The following is a 10398-nucleotide window of genomic DNA, read 5'->3' on the forward strand; positions in this document are numbered from 1 at the left end:
CCAACATACATTTATGTTCAAACAACTTGAAAAGTGAATTTTGCATCCGATGACCCCTTTAAGCTGTTTTATACCTAAACATGATATCTGTTCTCTCCGTCAGTAGCAGCACGAACACAGATTTGAATATCCAATATGACTTTGTGAAAGGTTTAATAGACAGACGAATCATTGTCATTTAGAAATAAGATTGTGTGGGTGTTTGAATCGAGATTGCGGTCTTTTAACGATTAATCGAGCAGCTCTATTGTGAGTATGGTGTTGTTTGGATGATGAACAGTCTTGCTTTGGTGCCAAACGTACTTTGTAAAATCATGGCCCAAAAAAAATTATTTGGTTTTGTTGGACCATTAAACATTTTGCCTCATGGTTGTGGCATAAATGTAGGTAGGCTCAGATGCTTGACATATGAAGAATACAGAATATTGTTGTCACAGTGATCAGTACACGTGACCTGTTTTTTGCAGTGTCATTGTGGCACCCTATTGTCTCCACTTGTTGATGGTTGCCTTCTTGGTATTCCAGGGCACATCTAATTCTTGGAATTACTTTTGTACCCCTCTTCACAAAGAGATCCTGCACATTCTTTGTAAGCAGGCTGTGATTTTGGGAATAAGATGCAACCAAAAGGATGCAAAGAACCTACAGAAACAGCTGTTTTTTATTCAGGGTTAATCGGTATCACTTATATAATAATTTTTCAGTAAAAGTTTGAATGTGATTGGTTCATTTCAAACACAGTACATGCACTATTAGAAAAGGTTGTGTACATTTATGCAACCAGGTATTTTTAGGTTTTTCCTTTTTCTTTAAAAGTTTCTATTTGTTTTTTTGTTACATGAATTTTGTTCATTTCAATATTACAATAAAGTTGGGAAAACATTTACCATTATTTTACTTGGATTTTTTTTTTTTTTTTACATCTTAAAAAGCTGCATTTCTGGTCCAGTATTTAAACTGTTGTCTAGAAATGTGAGAACAGTCAAAAATAGTCTTACAGCATGCCTATAACAAGGTAGCTCATAACTTTACAAGATGTTAAAGAAGACCAAGAATTTTATGGATATTTCAACGTATTTATTAAACATTCATAATCTTTATCTACCATTTAATTTTCTCTGATATTCTGAAGAAAAGATGCTAGCATGTTATTAGTGTACCGGTCCCTCTGGCCCATTGCACAAGCAAACAACCACAATAAAACATGCATTTCTTATTAAAATTTATCTTTCAGACACAAAGCAGTACAATTCAGCTCTTGTTAAAATGTAATTCTTGCACTTGAGCTTTTATTTGTTTGTGTACTAATTAGCATAACAGTGATTGCTAGCTGGTTAGCTGCAGGTGTGGGGTTTCACTGACATTGTCAGGCACTACTGAATGAGTCTAATGAGGCGACTGAGAGTCTCTTTACCTTTACATAAAACACTCAGGCAGAGTGGTACAGTATAAGAGAGCTCAGGTACAATCCAGTAGCCCACGCTCAGCCAACTTACTCCTCGTCCTCAAGTGTCACCTATGCAGGCCTCTATGAATAGCATAAAACATCTATGAAATCATGTTTTAATTCATGACAAACCATGTCGCCCAGTCTGCAATTGATCGCTGCAGGCAGTACAAAATATAAACAGCGTTCCGTCGCCAACCTTTTCCTTCACGCCGTCAGCAAGTACCTCTGCTCGTTCCTCTGACGTGCGTTCTCTAGAGTCAGCACCGGGACGCTCTCCTGGCTGGAGGGAACCTTGCATGCTTTGCAGAGGATCAATATCAGAACCAGTATGAGCAGAGCTACCAGGATGTTACATGCTATGGCCACCACTGCGGCGGTGGACAGTCCCATAGTGGAGATGGAGTCTTCACGGTCACATAGCTGCATCGCTGACACAGAGACAGCTTCCCTCCCTCAGACCAGCTGTCAGCCCTAGAAGACACCGCTCTGATCTGTGACCTGTGAAGCTCAGCGCTTCAAAGCCCTGCTTGTTGAAGTCACCATCACTCTGCTGTCATTATTTGTCACCCAGGGGTCCTCCTGATCGTCTGATCCGGTGTGAACAAGTGCGTCCTACTTTTCACATCTCTTATGTTCACATATCAAGGACACACTGTGTTCTGGTGCTGGAGGAAGACTTTGAAACTGGTCTGATGATGGATCAAGAGCAAATTTGGCCTGAGGATTTTTAAGAGCTCTTACTTTAAACGACTGTACAACATTGCTGTCGTTCACTGGTGGACTTATTCTTCTTTCGTTGGCTCAATGTCGTTTCTCAGAGGTAGATGAAAATGGACAGCAGGGTGGCTTTCTTTTGGATGAGGTCTTGAATGCTGTCGCCACTATTCATCTTAGGCTTTCTTTCCTATGTGAAAGAGAGAACGAGGATATTTAAACAGGTTTTCTATTATAGGTGCAAAAACTCATTGGCATTATTCACAGAGGAGTCAGTGGCGTGAGAAAGGAACGGCCTTAAAATCTCATTATTTTCCTGGTGTGCTCAATGAAGCCTTCACAAGCCTCTGCCTGGTTACTGTCTGTCTCTGAAACTCCCGTCTGAATGCACAATGGATCTGGCATCGCTTTTAGAGACACACACATACATAAAGAAGACTATATGCTTATGATCCAGCTGGGAAAAAAAAATTCTCAAGTCAGTCCTGGTAAAATAAGATAAGAGAGGATGTGTTGAGCCAGTAAATGATTTCTCTTCTGTGTAGCTCAGATTGTAGTGGGAAGTCCTAGCAGGCCCACTCCTCCACAGTTCAGCCATGTAGAGAGGGGCACAGAACTGTGTACTGTGCAGTGAGTGTCTCTGAAGAGGGGCTCCTCCTCCACAAGCATGCTTACACACACACACAGTTACATGAATAATTCATTCCCTTCACTTTAAACTAAGCATTATATCAGAATAATATGATGGGCATGACAATTCTGTCATTGTTTACTCAGCCTAATGTCATTTTTAACACTTTTTTCTTTTATGAAATGGAGGAGCAGATGTTTTGCTCGGGGTCCAAGTGTTGTTTATTGCATGGGGCCCTTCAGCAACAAATGACTTGTGACTTGTGTCAAACTTCAGAAAGTTTGACACTAATGCAGAATGTTATGGATGCACAAATGAAACTTGCACAAATGAAGCTACAGCAGAGAGGAAATATTTAGAATAATATTAACTTATATGACTTGTTGCAATATGGTCCAAATGTGGTGTGGAACACTTTTTGGTAGGATACATATTACAATTCTGGCCAATACCGACAGATAAGCTGATGATTTATGTAATGTTATGTACTGTATATAATAACTGATAAATGGCCAATATTAAAATGACTATTAATTAAATTATTACATTTCAGTTTGAATAGATTAAAAACAAAACTAAAATCTGCACAATACGAAAAACAGTAACAATAGGGCTTGGTTGACAACATCGAATTCTCAATTTTTAATTGTTTCTCATAACTAAACATTATTTGTATTGTGCCTCCCATATAAGAAGTTGCAATAAGCTTTGTGCTCTGTTATTTTTACGGAAGAGGATTAGGGCCAAGCAATAATAATAATAAAAAAAAACATTGAGATTAAAGTTGTTAAATTTCGGGAAAAAAAAAAAAGTCTAAATAAAATTGAGAATAAACTCATTAAATTATGAGAAAACATTTTCATCATTTCAACATTTTTCAACATTTTATTTAAACTTTTTTCTTGAAATTTAAATTCAAATCGCTTTTAAATTCAATTCAAATAATAATAAAAAAAAAATTAAAATGTAAAAATTATTCCAAATAATAAATACCGTTCTGGCGCTCTTTAATGCGGTGTGACAGATTGCTGTAGCCACCTCGGTACGAGGCAGCACGGAGCGCACGTAAACTGATCATCGTCTTCTTTTTACTGCTTTTTACTGATTTTTATCCAAAGCGACTTACAAATGAGGACAATAGAAGCAGTCAAAACTAACAAAAAGAGCAACAATATATAAGTGCAAATGACAAGTCTTGGTTACCCTAACGCAGTACACGTAGCAAGGTGTATATACATATATATGTATATTATACACACACACAAAGAAAAACAAGTAGATAGAATAGAAAAAATAGAAAGCTAGTGTTTGTTTTTTGTTGTTGTATATATATATTATACACACACATATACACACACACACACACAAGTAGAAAAACAAGTGGATAGAATAGAAAAATAGAAAGCTATTGTTTTTTTTAAATTTGTTTTATTAAAAATAAATAAAAAATAAAAAAGATAAAGATAAATATAGATAAAGTAGAATTAAAATAGAATAGAAAGTGTTAGAGTTAGAGGGTCAAATAAAGGTGGAACAGATGTGTTTTTAGTCGTTTCTTGAAGATGGTTAAGGACTCAGCTGCTCGGATTGATTTGGGCAGGTCATTCCACCAGGAGGGAACAGTTAATGAAAAAGTCTGTGAAAGTGATTTTGTGCCTCTTTGAGATGGCACAATAATACGCCGTTCACTTGCAGAATGTAAGCTTCTAGAGGGCACATAACTCTGAAGTAATGAATTTAGGTAAAGGGGTGCAGACAGAGCCAGTGGTGGTTTTGTAGGCAAACATTAATGCCTTGAATTTTATGCGAGCAGCTACCTGTAGCCAGTGCAAATTGATGAACAGAGGTGTGACATGCGTTCTTTTCGGCTCATTAAAGATTAATCTTGCAGCGGCATTTTGGATTAATTGTAGAGGTTTGATAGAAGTGGCTGGAAGACCTGCCAAGACAGCATTGTAATAGTCCAGCCTGGACAGAACAAGAGCTTGAACAAGGAGTTGTGTTGCATGTTCTGAAAGAAAGGGCCGGATCTTCCTAATGTTGTATAAAGCATAAAACTTGTATAAAATGTTGACAGATTTTTTTTTTTTTGGGGGGGGGTGAACTATCCCTTAAATGCGCAAAAACAAACACACAAGTTTTTACTCACAAAGCTCACGCTTCCCTTTATGCCCCAGCGAACCCATCTCAAATGAAAGTGTCTAAAAGGGGACATTGAGAAGATTAGATCCCTCTTCCACAAGGCCCTTTACCAACTAAACCGAGTCAACGTTCCGTCCAGTCACACAAGGAAGGAGAATAACAGCGAGGTGCTGACAGCAGGGGTGAAGACTCGCCAATATCTGAAAGTCTCAGAATCTCAGAAGCTACATGTGTAGCTTTTCCCCATCCACAACAACAGAGCTTTACCTTCCCTCTAATCAGCAGAGTTTAATTTTGAGACGCCCATGAATCTCCTGCCTGTCCTCCGAGCTGTAAATGGAGGGCTGTGTGTGTTTACAATGCTACGAGGAGACTTCGCTGCCTCGCTGTAGGGAAATAATGGTGGGATGCCGGAGGTCTCATTTCCAGACAAGGAGAAAGAGCAAGGGAAGGCGGGGGGGCCATGCTAAAAAGCTGTTGGGGGCGAGTGTAACATACAGTGTGTAATTACACAGGCCCCATAAAGAGTCTGTTACAAAAGCGCTTGTCAACCATACACAATTACTTTTACCCATAAACCCACCCTCAACATGCCTCACATACACTGCCAGCCAGCATATTAAAACCGAGATGCTTCAGGAGAATAGCAGTACTATTCTGGGTGTCATTTGAGCGGTGTGTGTACGTGTGTGTGCTGCCAGTGTGTTATCCTGAACTCATTTCATTGCAAGTGGTGGGTGGCTTCCACAATAACTGCAAACCTCCTGAGGGTCTCTCCTAGCTGAGGTGACTCATTTATTAATATACCTAAAACTGCTGTGAGCCACTAAATATGAAAGGGCACTTTAGTCCTAACCTTCTTTATCATAGGAGTTTGTTTGCTGAAATCAAGCAAATTAAGTGGGTTGTGACTTTACAATGCAAAACGTACTTATGCAAAAAGGGCAGCACCGTGTGGGGTGCTGGGAAGTGAAATGGATAAAACACGCTGTCCTTACATATTTCTTTTTTCATTAGTCTGATGATTCACACAGCAGACATTGAGACACATCCAGGGCTCCAGACAAAAACAATGTTGTGCCATGTAAATATCACTTTGTTTTAAAGGAACATTTTTGCCTTTTTTAGCAGATAGATAGACGACAAATCCGCTCATGGATGCGTGCAAAGTTTTGTGGTGTGCATGAGATATCAAATAGAGCTTCATAATAATGCCTTACATTGCATGCAACGTCTTCCTATGTAGCTATTCATTTGGACTGTTTTTACTGTGACATACAGCACAGCCACGGTGTATAATATAAAACGCCAGTATTTTTACACCTCATGAGGCGTGTTTCCCCTTGATTGTTATTATAGCTTGTAGTAAAGCCTTAGGCGAGGTGGGGGTTTTCTATTGTAAATCAAAGCTGTTCTAATAATTTCCCCTGCACTGTTTAAATTAGAGGTCACGGTGAAGAGAACTTATTTCAGTCATCCTGACATTTTAACACCGCATGCGTCTAATAAGTGTTTCGTTTAAATGAGCTTGTGTTTGGCTCGTCATTAACAAAAATCCTTGATTTAACCGCTTAGGGTGAAAAATAGCTCCAGATATTATAAATTTAGCTGAATTATGGGTAATGAATTCAGCATTAGAGAGCAACATGACTTACTGAACTCCTTTGCATCAGTGAAAATGAATGGAGTACTGCTTAATTCAGTTAGCAACAGACTACTCATCCATGCATTCAATAAGTCAGGGAGATGCATAAGTCGCACGATGCACTTTAACAGCTGGTGCTAGACAGGCATGCAAAGAAGGAAACATGATGAATTTATGAAAAACATGAACTCATGAACCCAACTCATTAAATATACCAACAAACCACCTCACAAACTGCCGCAAATCTGGCAGCACCTGCGCCAACAGCATTCCTATGTCTATTCTATCATAGCGTCCTGACTGCTGGGGTTTAGCACTGCCATTGAATCCAGCCATGAGGCAGAGCCAGAGTGACACAGAGCTCATTCAGATCTCAATGCATGACTGGGTAGCCATCCATCTGAGATGATTTTCAGTGAGTCAGTCACCCTGCGCTGGGCCTGCTCCCTGATTTCTTCTCTCATAGCACACAACATCTGAAGAGACGTGGAATTGGCAGGCAGCGGCCACATTCAAGGACTCTGGGCTTATGAGAAATTCACAGACGTTAGCACCCTCAACCATCTGAGCAGGAAAGCTCTGTCCAGGGCTATACAGTGACACACACACACACACACACACACACACACACACACATATATATATATATACACATGGGCGACATTTTACTCTCGAGTCAGGGGGGGCAAGGGGGCAAGTTAAAGCTCAAGAATCACTTAAAGATGTTGCCACGGTTTAGTAAAATGCTGACCAGCCTTGGGCTCTTCCTGTTGACTTGAATGGTGATGCCTCCTGTTTGTCAGTTGTTGGCCTTTCATTTTTAACCAGAAATATGCACGCTGCTTTTCTGATGTTCACTGAAGTTTTCTGTGTCTTTTTCCCGTGTCACTTGAAATGTTTCCGTTTTGAATCGTTGTTACCAAAGGTGAGACACGTGAGAAAAAAATTAACGATCAGTTGTGGGACTATATTCTTGTCATAAATCGCATACCATTCATTAGCCCTATTTGCACGTGATTAGTATTACCTGGTGACCTCCAGTCATTTGTAATAATTGCGGAGGTTGTCTGTGATCTTAATCCCGTGCGAATCGGCCATGTCTGTAATTTGCAAAGTAAAAATTCCCCCGCAAATGACCTACCATATTTCGCCAAACACAGAGGTCCTGTGATAATATTAGTCCCGTGCGAATCGGCATCTCTGTGATTTGGCCAGCATTTGGCAGGTTGTATATCATTTTTCGAGGTTTGTGTTTCCTGTGCGCCTTTTTATCCATCTTTTGCGAAGAATGGAGCTGCGTTGGGAGTGTTTGATAGTATTTTGGGTGCTGTCATCATATTGCTACACCATACAATTTGCAGAAAGAGAAAGCTGAAAAGGTTTTCAGGTTAATGTGTTACAAATAAATCAAGCATAAAGCTTGAGATATTATTTTAACCTGGTGAAATGTAAATGACACAGGGCACGAAACTATATTAGTTTTTTTTTTAAATCCATCTAACCGGACCATAGAACGGGACTCTCAAACCCTTGACATCGTATCTGTGAGATAAGTCAGTAAATTCGAGTAAAATCACAGGCTTCGCTTATGCCGTGCGAATGCACCACATGAAATTCAGATGCTTGGGGGGGAGGGGGGGATTTCAAAATCACACAAGGTCGCCAGATAATACTAATCCTGTGCGAATAGGGCTATTGCTGAACTTTCTACCGTCCGTTACTGGAAATGAAATGAAATTACTGGTTGATATGTCCCGATCTCAATAAAGTTTACACATGCTTTTGGTTCGTGAATTAGATCTAGCTCGGGACGCGCGCTGTCTGTGGAGGTTTGGCCAGGACCGGTTCCAAAATTAAATCGACATATTTATGTTACGTCCATTGCCAATCACTGCTATTCACTGGATTGCTATCCAATCGAAACTTTGCAGGGTGTAGCCTATGTGTCCGAAAAACTAAAGTTTCATACAAATTCTTAATTGATTATACCCTAGAAAGTGCGCAAAGCGCGCTCCCTTTATCACTAAAAAGTGTCATTCATCGTTGTTCATTGCGATCTTACAAAGTTCCGTTATAATCAATGATGCTCTCTAAACTGCACAATGAATCTCTTATTTACATTGCGTCTGCACTTAGTCATGAGATGATTCACGAGCTTGCAAAACTGCACTTAAAAACTGCGGCGCTTTCAGCGGTGAGTGAATTCTGACAAAACGTTTCTGATTGGCCATTGCATTCAAGAAATCAAGATATCTGTGATTGGTTACATTGCTCAACGCTGCAAAAACACATTGAGGGCATTTAGCGCTTGGCTAAGCACTCCAATTGCAGCGGGCCGACATCAGGGATTCCATCGCTCCCTGTCATATACACTGAAACTTTAATGAGAGCCGTTTTGTGCATATTGCGATATGTAAATACAAGCAAACAAAGAGCACTCCTCTCATGACAATTCATAAAAATTAAGCTGCATAAAGTAGCACATCTTTTAATTACTTACACTAATTAACCATTAGCCATGCCGCTCTCACGCCACACATCATGTTCTAACACAGTGAAAAATACATCTCGGAACAAAGAGGAAACTGACAATACGCCAACATTCAAGACAGAACCGGTTACTTTTGGTATGAAACAAAAATCAGCGGGCCGACATCAGGAATTCCATCGCTCCCTGTCATATACACTGAAACTTTAATGAGAGCCGTTTTGTGCATATTGCGATATGTAAATACAAGCAAACAAAGAGCACTCCTCTCATGACAATTCATAAAAATTAAGCTGCATAAAGTAGCACATCTTTTAATTACACTAATTAACCATTAGCCATGCCGCTCTCACGCCACACATCATGTTCTAACACAGTGAAAAATACATCTCGGAACAAAGAGGAAACTGACAATACGCCAACATTCAAGACAGAACCGGTTACTTTTGGTATGAAAAAAGCCGGGTCTCCGACCCCGGACCGGGTGGCTGAAAAAGTACTCATCGACCGGCTGCTATGGGCCCTGCCCTGCCCACTGAGGCGCCCGGTCCGTATGCAAAACCCCCAGGACGTCCACAGTCTGGTAGAGGCGGTCGAGCTGGCGGTGGCAACGAATGCCCGCGAGGCAGGGGAGAGTCAAGCAAACAAAGAGCACTCCTCTCATGACAATTCATAAAAATTAAGCTGCATAAAGTAGCACATCTTTTAATTACTTACACTAATTAACCATTAGCCATGCCGCTCTCACGCCACACATCATGTTCTAACACAGTGAAAAATACATCTCGGAACAAAGAGGAAACTGACAATACGCCAACATTCAAGACAGAACCGGTTACTTTTGGTATGAAACAAAAAGGTCTCAGCTTTCAAATTTTGTCATTTTTTAAAAGAAATTCAAACAATGAATGCGTTTTGTGGCTCTTTAATGTGTCTTGACAGATCGCTGTAGCGCCTCAGTTCAAGCGGCAGCAGCACACGAACCGATTATCTCTTACACTTTACGAGTTATAGCATGAAATAAACATGAATGGACATCAGAAGGTATCTTGTTTCAACTGCAGAATGTTGTCAGTACACACCTTTTTTCGAGTTCAAGTCCACTGTCTACTCTGCTGTCTGGTTTGTTTGTTTGTTTGTCGGGCAAAAATGGCAAATTCGGTGTCATGATTGGTCAGATCTCCTGCGAAGGGTCAATTCAATGTTAATTATTTGTGAAATTTACTAGCAATTTACAGCCATTATTTCAATGTAGATGTATTTACACAGACTACTAAGCTGTCAGTATTGTGGCGAGTATCCCGAGTCCAGATTAGCGTCGCCCTGGA

The sequence above is a fragment of the Sinocyclocheilus grahami genome, unplaced genomic scaffold (assembly GCF_001515645.1).
Source record: "Sinocyclocheilus grahami isolate Dianchi unplaced genomic scaffold, SAMN03320097.WGS_v1.1 scaffold998.1, whole genome shotgun sequence".
NCBI lineage: Eukaryota > Metazoa > Chordata > Actinopteri > Cypriniformes > Cyprinidae > Sinocyclocheilus > Sinocyclocheilus grahami.